Source organism: Saccopteryx leptura, chromosome 3, assembly GCF_036850995.1.
Source record: "Saccopteryx leptura isolate mSacLep1 chromosome 3, mSacLep1_pri_phased_curated, whole genome shotgun sequence".
Lineage (NCBI taxonomy): Eukaryota > Metazoa > Chordata > Mammalia > Chiroptera > Emballonuridae > Saccopteryx > Saccopteryx leptura.
Genome location: NC_089505.1, coordinates 254,541,793 through 254,554,561, shown reverse-complemented (window position 1 = coordinate 254,554,561; position 12,769 = coordinate 254,541,793). Strand labels below are relative to the sequence as shown.

Here is a 12,769-nt window from a genome sequence, read left to right as displayed (position 1 = left end):
ATTTATTCATTATAGAGAGGGGAGAGAGAGAGAGGGAAAGAGAGAGAGAGAGAGAGAGAGAGAGAAGGGGGAGGAGCAGGAAGCATCAACTCCCATATGTGCCTCAACCAGGCAAGCCCAGGGTTTTGAACCGGCAACCTCAGCGTTTCCAGGTTGACGCTTTATCCACTGTGCCACCGGAGGTCAGGCCCTTTGTGCTATTTTTAAATGTGGAAATCTGATGCTTCCATGATCCAGATCTCTGTGCAAATGTGATTTCCATCTAAAGGTCTTCTCCAACTAGTATTAATACTACACAAAGCTGCTCTGTAATATTCCCTCACTGTATCATAAGTATTCATTAAATAATAAAGATTTGGGAAGAAAAGACAGACAAAGACTCAGAAAAGTCAAGAAAGAACAGCATCACCATCAAAGTTGGAATGTTAGCCATAAAAAGAAATGATTTATTTCTGAGATAGGTGGGAATGAAAGAAAGATAAAGATTAAGATATGTTTTGGCCTGACCTGTGGTGGCGCAGTGGATAAAGCGTCGACCTGGAACACTGAAGTCGCTGGTTCGAAACCCTGGGCTTGCCTGGTCAAGGCACATATGGGAGTTGATGCTTCCTGCTCCTCCCCCCTTCCCTCCCTCTCTCTCTCTCTCTCTCTCTCTCTCTCTCTTTCTCTCCTCTCTGAAAATTGAATAAAGTCTTTAAAAAAAAAGTAAAAACAAAAAAGATATGTTTTAAGGTGTTGGAAGACAATTCTATGTAGGTCTTTCATGTTTCTACAAGAGAGGCACTGAATGCCCTTTGTCATGTTTTCAACGATAGCAAACAGCCTTGGGAAATAAAAATAATGGCTATTATGAAGCAAAGGGCAGGCATGCTTACTTCCCATTAAAAGATTTGGGTTCCCTAAGCTCAGAATTCCTCTCCTGCAATGCAACTCACTGAATGTTCAGGTGTCATCTGTCTGTCTTCATATCACACTAAGGGAACTGGGGTTCAGGGAAGCAGTACAAAAATGTTGATACTTCAACTATTCTATTGTTGTGAATAATAACTATCCTCATCTCTGACCCAGGCCTCTCATGTGTTCTACCAGCATCCACTAAGCTGTGTCAGGCTAACATTTTAGTTTGCTAGTAGGGTAAAAATCTCAGACTCTTCATGCTTCTTGATGGGAAGTAAGGAGAAAAAAATGAGACATTAAAGCTTGACATTTTTTTCTAATGAAGAATGAAGAAAGGTCTTCTATTGAGTGAGGCAGGAAGAATAGTGCTTGACATGGGTGGTTCTGGATATAGTCGCTATGAAAAAGAGACAAGAAAGTAAACTAGAAATTAACACCTCCTCTTTGCCCTGTCCCTTTCACAAGCGGACAAACACTGTTAATTTTCTTTCTTTTTTTTTTTTTTTTGCCTGATTTATATTAATGTTCTTCCCCCCATCGCTATAGTTTGATTTGGTCCTGGCCCTTCCCTTTCCTGGGTGAGTCTATCTAAAGAGCCTCTATTTGCCCCAACACAATCTATTGATAAATAAATCTTTTATTATTATTATTATTATTATTATTATTATTATTATTGAGAGGCAGAGAAGCAGAGACAGGCATGTCCTCTGACCAGTATCCACCCAGCAAGCCCCCTACCCGGCGATGCTCTGCCCATCCAGGCCGCTGCTCTGTTGCTTGGCAGCCAAGCACCTGAGACAAGGCCATGGAGCCATCCTCAGTGACTGGGGCCAACTTGCTCAAACCGAACCATGGCTGTGGGAGAGGAAGAATGAGAGTCAGAGAGACAGAGAGAGAAGGAGGAGAGGTGGAGAAGCAGATGGTCACTTCTCCTGTGTGCCCTGACCAGGAATCAAACCCTAGAATTCCACATGCCAGGCCAACACTTTACCACTGAGCCAATAAATCTTTTCAAAGAACAAATCTCAACATATTCTTCCATTTACAAAACAGTGAAATTAAACTAATAGCATTATCATTTGAATTTTTAAAAATTGTGAAATATACCATACAAACATATAAAACATGTACTATTTAATGAATAATAAAATGAATGTCCTGTGCCCACCATCCAGCTTAAGAAATAGATCACTACCAGTATCTTAAAATCTTACATCCCCTCTCTAATTGCATTCCTTTTATTCCTTCCTCCAGAGGTGATGAGCATCTTAAATTTTGGGTTATTCCTCCATTTCCCTTTTTCAAAATAGATTATTACTTATATATTCATCCCTAAAGAATATATTGCTGGTAAGTGAATAAATAAGATGTGGTATATCCATACAATGAAATATTATTCAGCCCTAAAAGTAATGAAATAATTCCTCTATTTAAAATTCTCCTATGGTTTCCTATTGCCAAGAGCACAGAGATTTAGTATAGCAATCAAGGTCTTCATAATCATTGACCATTACTTTTCTAGTCCTACCTCTAATACAAACCCTAGAACTGTCACCAGCTGGCATACAATTTGTTACTTCTACAGCCTTACACTTTTCTATCTTTTCTATCCTGTCCCCTCTATACCTGAAATATATTTATCATCATTCAGTGGCTTCTTTGAGCTTTTCAGATGCCATGTCCTCCAGGAAGCATTCCTATTCCCCAGACAAAATCTTTTCTTCATCTGAAATCACAAATTACTTTATCTGTATTTCCCATATAGTATGCATTTTCTACTATAACTACGTCTCTACTCTAACTGCCTGATAACCTTTCTAATCACTTTCACCCTCTGGTTTCAGTGACACTGCACTCTCCCCATTTTCCGCCTACTTTTCTCCAGCTGCTTCTTCTTACTTAGTATTTTCTTCTTCCTTAGTATGGTTTGTTTTTCCTCTATTCATCCCTTAAATATTGGCTCTATCAGCGTCCTATGCAGGATCCTTCTCTCTTCTCTTTATATCCTCCCTCAAGTCATCATATGTACTCCAAGTACTACCTACTATTTCCTCCACAAACTTCTACATCTTGTCAATCACCAATTCTGTTAATACTTAAATATTTCATAAATTCACCTAGTTCTCTTCATCTCCGTTGCTATCAAATTCATTTATAATTCCAACACATCTCAACTAATGACTCAGAAAATGTTCACTTTGTACCCCTGCCTCTAATCTGATTCCTTCCAATCTATCCACCAACACATCTTTCCAAACAGCAACAATAACCATATCACTTCTCTGAAAAGCCTTAATGACTTCCCACTACACCATGGATGAAAATACAATGATATGGAAGCCTATGCATGAAATGATGAATATCTGTTCACAGCTCCAGCTTCATCTCTGAACACTAAATTATTGGAGTCATGTGATATTCTCTAGCTCCTCTTTGCCTTTGTACATATTCCATGGTAGATGAACTTAACTATCTCTGCTTCCCTCTCCCTTCCAACCTTTACCTAACGGTCCTTACACATACTAAGCTTCAGGCAGGTAATCCAAAACTTTCTCCAAGAAGCTTTCTCCAACACTAGGCCTTGCTAAGATTTGGTTACCTGGCCAAACCTAATTCCACCACCAGTACTTTCAGAATACCATTTACTTTCCCAGTCATAGCACTCATCAACTTACATACTTAGATTTTAATTGCCTATTTACTTGTCTGTCTCCCCCACAAGACTGTAAGCAACTTGAGCCATGACAGGTAAGATACTTACTCTTATGGAACACACTAGATGTTTCATAAATATTTGTGATCTAATGAATGATATTTATCTCTGCTAAACAAGAACATAAATCCCCCAATGGCAAAATCTGACTGATAAATTAGCAGCTCAAAATGCTAGGAAAGAAACCTCAAGATTCCTACAGTCTAGGTCTCTGCCTTTAAGTAAGTAAAATATAATCAATGCCTCAATTATATATATCCAAGTATTCATAAATTGTTAGCAATATGATTTAAAATAACATGTGAAATTACAAAATTAGATGTATAGAATCCTAAATAAGGTGATAAAATAAAAACCGACTCACTACATATGAAATGTTCATTAATATGCTAGTACAAAAAAATAAAAAAACATTGAGAAATTTGACTACCCTGTAGAATTAGAATGCTGTAACCTACTTAACTTTAAAGTTTTTATCATTCAAATATATTTTAAACCATTACTTCAAAATAAAAAATTTTCTCTAACAAACTGCTCTGGGTATTCAAAGGGAAAGAAATTCATACAAGCAAGGTTTTCCAGATATGGAAATGATTTCCATACCCCAATGATTTTATCATATATGATATAAGTCTGCTTTAAATATACTACATCACCCTGTACATTTTCCTTATAGTGTAATATCAACCATCAAAATCACTAGTGTCAACACCTCCTTTAAAAACATTCATTGATATATCATTCAAGGAAAGTATTTTTAAAACATATATTATTTTGACATGTATTTTCAAACTGACAAGAACTCAGCAATTATAAGGGCTTACATTTTTTAAAGGAATAAAGCTAGATGAAACTAGCCTGATAGAATTTCACTGTCAGAGTCAGAATCCTATCACTTCTAATGAAGTGATAATATTTAAGAAAAGTAAATTATTTATTCATGGAAATCACTTTTATTTTGTTCTGAAAAATCACGAGGTGAAATGCAAAATAACTCTGTGGTTAGTGCAGATATTTTCAAAACAATTCGGTGGTAGTCACTGGAACATGGGCTGGTGTTTATTTCTCAGGAATTTCTTCATTTTCCCCTTTTCAATTCTTGAACCCAAGTCTGCTAGAACTCTAATCAACTGTTAGAGAATATTGTGTCAATATTTGTTGCTAAAATATGTAAAGGAAATGTATTTTAGCAACAATAGCATTTGATAAAAAGTGACATTTTCCCCAAATATGCAATTAATTTTTTAAAAATTGTATTTTCTCCAAGACATTTAAACCATAATTTACACATACATAAAACTGTATTATCTCATTGCAATCTGGCTAATTTTTTAATACCTAAAGTCTTCCTTTTCATTTGAAGTTAAAATTGTACATATATTATAAGGCAAAAGCAGATTGAACCCTTCCACATTGCCAAAGCCTCCTTAACATGTAGTTCAAGCAAAATGAATGTCTTGAATAAGGTATGTTCCACAAATGATATTTAAAAACAATTCTGGTAAAACTGATTAATTTGAATATTATAAAAAATTTAATATTTCTTTCTAATAGCTGAACTATTATCTATAGACAATCAGAGAATTTGAACCAATAATTCTAATAAGTATGGTCATTTATTTATAAATAATAGTTGATAAATCATTTCTTGAGTGATTCAGAACATGTTTTCCATGTTTTCCCTAAATAATCTAACAATTTCATTATTTTTATTGGTATTCTAAATAGAAGCAAGTTACTCTATAAAAAGGTCATGTCCTAGGAGCTCTATACTATTATTTTGAAAAGCACATTTTAAAAATTATATAGAAACTGTTTTGGCCCTGGCCAATTGGCTCAGTGGTAGAGTGTCAACCCAATGTGTGGATGTCCCAGGTTTGATTCCCAGTCAGGACAACAGGAGAAGTGCCCATCTGCTTCTCTACCCTTCCCCCTCACTTCTCTCTCTCTCCCTCTCTTCTCCTCTCCTCCTGCAGCTATGACTCAATAGGAGCAGACTGACCCTAGGCGCTAAATATGGTTACATGGCCTCCGCCACAGGCGCTAAAATGGCTCCGGTTGCAACTAAGCAAGGGAGTCGGCAAAGCATCACCCCCTAGTTGGCTTGCTGGGTGGATCCCAGTCCGGGTGCATGTGGGAGCCTGTCTCTGCCTCCCCTCCTCTCACTAAATAGAAAAAAACAAATGAGAAAACACTGTTTTCTGTATCACTATTCAAAGGTGGCTTATAGATGATCTAAACAATTCTATTAAAGATAGAAATAAATTTTCTATGTTAATGTTAATAAACAATATTTAATTTATGAATTACTTTCATAAACAATAGGCATAAATATTTATTTGGCCTCTGTTAACATTTTTATAAAATATTAAAATATGTTTTTCTTTTATAACAAGGTTAAACTTCTATAAAATCCAAGTATTTATAGCTAATGCAACCAAATCAATCTAAGGAATTAAAAGGCATGGAATTCATAAAATCTATTACATAAAATATTCACTTTCAGAGCAGTTTTGTATGTAGAGAGAGTAGCTTGTTGGTATAGCTCTCTCTTATGGTTGGTTCAGGAATGGACTTGGTGCTTGTTAAGAGGCACCCTTAACCATTCAGAAATAAATGCTAACAGTGGACCAAAAAACATGTGCAAGTGTGTTTTATATTACACATGATAGTAATGTCTCTATATGTGATTATTCATGTTAAATATAAAATGCAAAAAGCAAGCTAGAACTACATCTATTACATATTTTCCTAATTAAAACAAATTCTATATTTCAGTTTTTAATCAGTCCCATTTTGATTTAATAAGCATTTTAACTCAAATACGTTATCATGTTTTCAAAATTGCACACAAAGTTTTTACTGTCAGGATTTATAATTCAATTGGTGTATAATAAAGTAACCTATAGTCATACATGGCTTTTATTTCACATTATTCTTAATCATATAATGTTAAAAACTTCAGGTTGTTTTCATAAATTTTTTACTATGATATTTTTTCTTGATTTTTTTCCCTAAAATCACTTAACATAAGGAAAACCAGAGGGACAGATATTAAAGTATATAGCAAATGTTTCACTGTTGCTTCAGTTGGCATTAAAGCAGCAAATGTTGGGTTTCTGCCCTTTTTTTTTCCCTACTCACTGATTAACAAACATATTACTAAATGTTTAAAAGTAAGGGTAGAAGAGTTGTGTAAAAGCCAGACTAGTTAGTAACTTCTAACTAATGAAAGCATGGAACAACTGGCCTTTTTTTTGACATCACTTTTAAATCTCTTTGGGTTAAATTTTTAGTCAGTATGTGAGAATCAGCCATAGTAATCCCTTTACCCTAATGAGTATGCTATGTGTAACTTCCCACACATCAAAAATAAGGCTTTCAATTTTATCTTTCAAATATCTAAATAAATATGTTCATATATAGTACAAAATACAAATTCTTTATAAAAACTCAAACTTATATAATGTACACATATACATATATCAGTAATATGTATACACACACCACCCCACACACACGCAGAAGTGTGTCTATCTCCACACTCTAGCGTCTTCTAGCAGCTAAGAAGTTGAGTAACAGTCATTAAAAGGATTATTCAAAATAAATGCCTGCATAGCAATATCTTGGTCAAGGTCTGAATGAGCTATATATTTTACAGAGCGTGTCAAATGTGAGAATTCCCATTCTTAAGGCTATATATATCACCTAAATGAAACTGTCGGAAGCCTGAATATCACATTCAAATACTACAGGCCTGGGAAGGAAGCAGTTTTTTATTTCCTGATAGGAATTTGCTGCATCTGAAAGTCTGACATATTTGCAAGAAAAAGTATAGCTCTGAACTAAATTAAGTATTCACAGAACAAACAGTGCAGCTGCAAGAGCAATTCAAATTTCCTATCACTGATGTTTCAATCTTCTTTTAAAAGAATGATTTTCTGGGGTCAGAGATTACTCCCATTTTCAATGCTATGTAACCCCCTGGCTAATGTAACTATTATAGGTGCCATTAAATAGTGACACTTGTGGAAGAGGATATATCTGCAAGAGCAGCAAGTCATTTTATAAAGGCTGCCAACTACTATAAAAATAGTGATTTTTTCAAGTCCATACATTGTTTATATAACGTTTATCTAAAACTAGCTTGCATGACTCAAATACTAAAATGTACATTTTTTTCTATAAAATACTAATTACATGTTACATTCCAAAACTTTCCAAAGGGACTGAAAAGAAACTAAAAATGAAAATATATATCATCAAATAATTCATCAGCAATGGTCCAAATGCTTAGACTCAGTAATCCCAAATTGTCTCAGATGCGTGTAAGTCTGCGAGTCTGAGCACACGGGTACCTGTTTCACAAACAAAAGAAAAATGACTCTTCCCTCCAAACCTCCTCTGTAATTACTGATAAGAAACTACTGGTATCATACATTATAAAGAAGTTTGAATATATTCTGAAATAAATGAGCAATATATAATTATTCATAAGCAATAAAACAATATTACCTCCAAGTAGAAATATCAAAGATGCAAAAGAAAAATACTTAACGTGACAGTCTTGAAGTAATATAACATTAGAAAGAATTTTATAAACCAAATTCAAATTTCTAAAAATGTATTTTTGTATAGTTGTTTGTACAAGAAAAATAAGTTTTAAAATAAGGTCCTATGTTGTTTTACTACATTAGTAAAATGTAAAATCAGTTGCTTAACTCTGTGTTTTATAGAGGATGTACGATTCAGTTAGAAAAATAACAGAAATACACATATAGTTTATGTAATCCTGTCAATTGTGACAGCCAATTTAAGTACTTAAATTGATTCTGACTTTTCTGTGATTATCAGTGAATATTTTCAAATGGCAAGATAACTTCATTTTGTGCTTTCAAAATACCGAAAGACATTTAAATACAAATGTAACTGAAACAACATCATTCACTAACTGCTGAAGACATGACTTTCTTGTAATTTCCAAAAAATACTGTTTCTCAAATTGAAAAAGAACTTAGAAGAGAAAGAAAATATTTTTTTAAAAAAAACTTTCAAAATTAAGAATTAAGGCTTTAAATAATTATCTGCATAGAAATGTTTTTCTTTAATATACAAGTAAACCAACAATTATTTTTTCATTTTAGAAACTAAATTTTCAATTTAATAATGACCTGAATTTACACAAAAATGCAAGGGTTGGGTTTTTTTTTTTGTTTGTTTTTTAATAGATAAAAGAAGACAAAGCATGCCAAGAGGAAAGCTACTTTTCAAGTTTTAACTGATCAACAATCACTTGATAAGATGAAATATATATTATTGCTAAAACCCTGAGACTTTAGAATGATTTGACAGGATAAGCCTGTTTAACTGTAGTCACAAAGCAAGTCAATATTTAAATAATTATAGAAAACCAAACTGAATCATTTTTTGTTTTTTTGTGGGTTTTTAAAATCATTTTGTAGCTAGTTGAGCTTAAAATGCAATTATAAACAATATACAAACTTGAGACATTTGTCTAAATCAAAAGGCCATCATTTAAATCCTGGACTAGTTAATAAAAGAGAAAGATTTACCCATTCATTTTAATATTTTTAAAATTCTTATTTACAAAGAATTTCCTCAACCAGAATTTTAATTTCATCCTCTTGCCTTCCAAAAAAACCAAAAAATCCCTCCACATACTTCATTCTATGGTCCTTGCACAATTGCACCACCTAGTGTTTACAGGCAATACGAAATCTTACAAATTTAGTAAAGCTTTCTCAGTACGTATTTTAAACAAAACAAAATCTATCATTATCATGACACCACCATACTACATCCACCATCCAAACTTTACCTCGTTATCTTTGTTCCATTTATAAAAGTATAATGGTTTGAGATGCAATGAAATTTTAAATTCTAATTGTGACTTATTTAAATATTATATATGTATCCTTAGTTGGCTCTCAACTCTGAAAATACCTATTTCAAATATGCTCATGCTGATTACATATCATTTCAGAAAGAATCACACTTTGTTATGTAGAATGTGATTCAATGCCAAAATTAAGAGAAAAATGAGAATGGTGGTGTGGCCTCTTTAATGATGCACCTTCGTTGCAAAGGCAGTGACATACATTTTCTTCTCTCTACTTTCTTGGCTTTCTGACAGCAACAAGGCAGGCTCTTGCTATTGTTCTACACCCACAATCACATTTTAAAGTCTTTTTAGTTGTGTATAAGGAAGACATACTACTACAGTTTCCTCAATAAATAGCTATTAAGATTTTATAAAATTAATGTACCTATTAATGTGTTGAGCAATAACTTCTTTACAAGTTCATCCATGATTAAATTAAACCCTATTAACCCGACACATTTAATAGTGTACATAACTAGAAGTCACCATTACTGTTTTACATGGTAATCAAGCATAAGTGATAAATAGTTCACATGAATTAATATAATCAACATTGCCTTTATCGTTAAGACCCAGCTTTCCGAAGGTAAATGGAGAGAACAGAAAGGTACTCTAAGGCCCTTCCAAAGACATTATATACATTATCTATCCTTGAGAAAGCCAGTCCTACTCCTTTTCTAACAGCAGGGAGTCATGGTCATAAATTATAGGATTCCCTGGCTGATAAGTATACCAGTTCTCCAACTTGCCAATCTACAGTATTGGAAGCCAAGAAAGAACCAAGTATACTTTGGCTTAGAATAGTAATTAATGTTAAACTGTATTAAAATGTGTGTGTGTGTGTGTGTGTGTGTGTGTGTGTGTGTGTGAAAGAGAGAGAGAGAGAGAGAGAAAGCGAGAAAGAGAGAGAGAAACATGAAAACGGAAGGTTTCAATCCAAACTGAAAACTAGTCCAAGATCCGCAATTAAACAGCAGAGATATGTATGCAATCAAATCATCTTTGGACAGTGTCTATTTCTGTTCTACAGCACTAGGTCCCCATCACCATGCAGTTTCTTATCTCCAACCTGTGATAACCTACCCTTTCTCTTGTCTTTGGACATTTTGTTTTTTACCTTCCCCCTTGTTGACAGGTATCATTTCTATCGTTTACTTGTCTAAAGCTGAACACAGAAACAATCCAAGTGATACCCTTAGAGCAACAATATCAAGTACTGTCCAGATCTACCTAAAACCATTCAAGTGTTTATGGAACACCTATATTCCCTAGAAGCTCAAAGGACACAAGAATACAACACCTCCTGGGCAAACCATGGACAATGGTCAGCAAAGGTTTGCTCCTTTAGCACCAATAGTTGCTTGTGACTTATTCCCTAGATTATTATTACTTGTTATGAGAACTGGGCTCTATAGCAATATGAGGAGCTCAAATGAGAAGTTCTATAAAATGTAACTATAATTTTGAAATTTTTCCTGACTTAAATAACACTTACTAAAAACTTTCCCTTTGCTATACTGGTTCAAAGATCCAATGATCCTAGAGGCAAACTCTAATAATAAAGTCTCCTAAGGATCCTAACCCTAACCTAGAACTCCCATGGCACCAACTATAATGATATGGGATTCTATTCAGTGAAACAGAAGGAAGACAAAGTATACCTGTACAAAGTTTAGCCTGTAATTGGCAAAAAAAACGGGGGGGAGGGGGGGGCAGTAACAATTGTTCTTGTTTTGCCTGAAGAATAAAATGAAAGTAAAGAATGCTTAAAAAAAGATGTAATGCTAGTGGTAATAGATAGCTCAAAGCTTAGAAGATGAACTCAGAGTAATGTAATGTAGCTTGTGGCTTTTCATTTCAAAAAGAGAAAGAGTCTAGGCCTTCAAAAGTTATGAAATCGAAGAAACAACTACCTCCATCATAAAGCTTGAGCTGTTAAGTGCTACATTCTCAACATAAAAACAAAACAGAAGTACTATAAACCCACCCACTCTCTCTTACCCCTAGAAGACTCTAAAGAAAGTTGCCCTGGCACTGAAGGAGGCCAAAGGATACTACTGTTCCTAAGAAATTGTAGCCCCAAATCAGCCATTACACAGAATTACAGTCTAAGTTCTCTTGACCTGGGTGTCTATAGCACTTCAGATTTTGAATTTAGCCCAGAGTGATGACAGATTGCTAAGGGACTTCAAAAGCAGAAGCAAACAATTCCTCTTGGAGGAATAAATAAAGGTATGCCCTATTTTATTGTGCTACAGAGATATTTTGTTTTTCACAAATTGAAGGTAATACCCTACACCAGCAAAAAAGATTATAACTAACTGAAGGCTCAGATGATGGTTAGTATTTTTTAACAATAAATATTTTTTAAAATAAGATATATACTTCTTTTAGACATAATGCTATTGCATACTCAACAGTCACATAGTATAAATATAACTTTTATATGCACAGGAAACAAAAATATTTGTGTCATTTGCTTTATTGCTGTGGTCCTGAACCAAACCTGGACTATCTCGGAGGTATGCCTGTACATACTTCATTCCAGACCCTTAAGACTTCCCTATATTAATTTTACAAATACAAAAATGACACAATGATACAAGGTATCCTGAGCAAGAACCAGTAAAAGTAATAAAAAGCAGAAACAAAGCTCAAAGAGTTAATATGTTGAAATTATGAGACAGGAACTATAAAATAACTATGCATATTATATTTAAAAAATAAAACTAAGGTTAAAAATACTGCAGAGAACAATGAACTATTAAAAACCAAAAAAACAGATTTTAGAGAGAATAAAACTAGAAATGAAAAACATTACTGAAATAAAAAAACTCAATGGAAAAATTAACAACAGATTTAAAAGAGCTAGAAAATTAGTTTGAAAGTTAGTTTAAAACACCAGTTTAAGACACTTAGAGTATAAGTAAGAAGTTCTATGGTATGTCTGATTCTTGCACAAAGGGAGAGATTGGGGCAGAGGCAAAATAGCAAGAAATACTAAGAAATTTCCAACACTGATAAAAAACAATAACCTACATATTCAAAAAGCTCAACAAATCCAAAGCAGTATTTAAAGAGAAAAAAAAATCACATCACAATGAAACTGCTTGCATAAGCACAAAGACAAAGACAAGATCTTAAAAGCAGTTCTATTGGCTTCAAAGAAGCAACTAGAGCTAGCTGAGGGCTGACTTCAGCAGCCACAAGAAAAACCATGTGCTGAAAGAAAATAACTGTGAATCTAGAAATTTATA

General features: G+C 33.9%; 1 protein-coding gene across 3 annotated transcripts in view; it reads right to left on the bottom strand.

Moving 5' to 3' along the window:
* The window catches only part of WDPCP (WD repeat containing planar cell polarity effector), a 425,216-nt gene that overhangs the window by 349,359 nt on the left and 63,088 nt on the right, over positions 1-12,769 (bottom strand). The window lies entirely within an intron of this gene.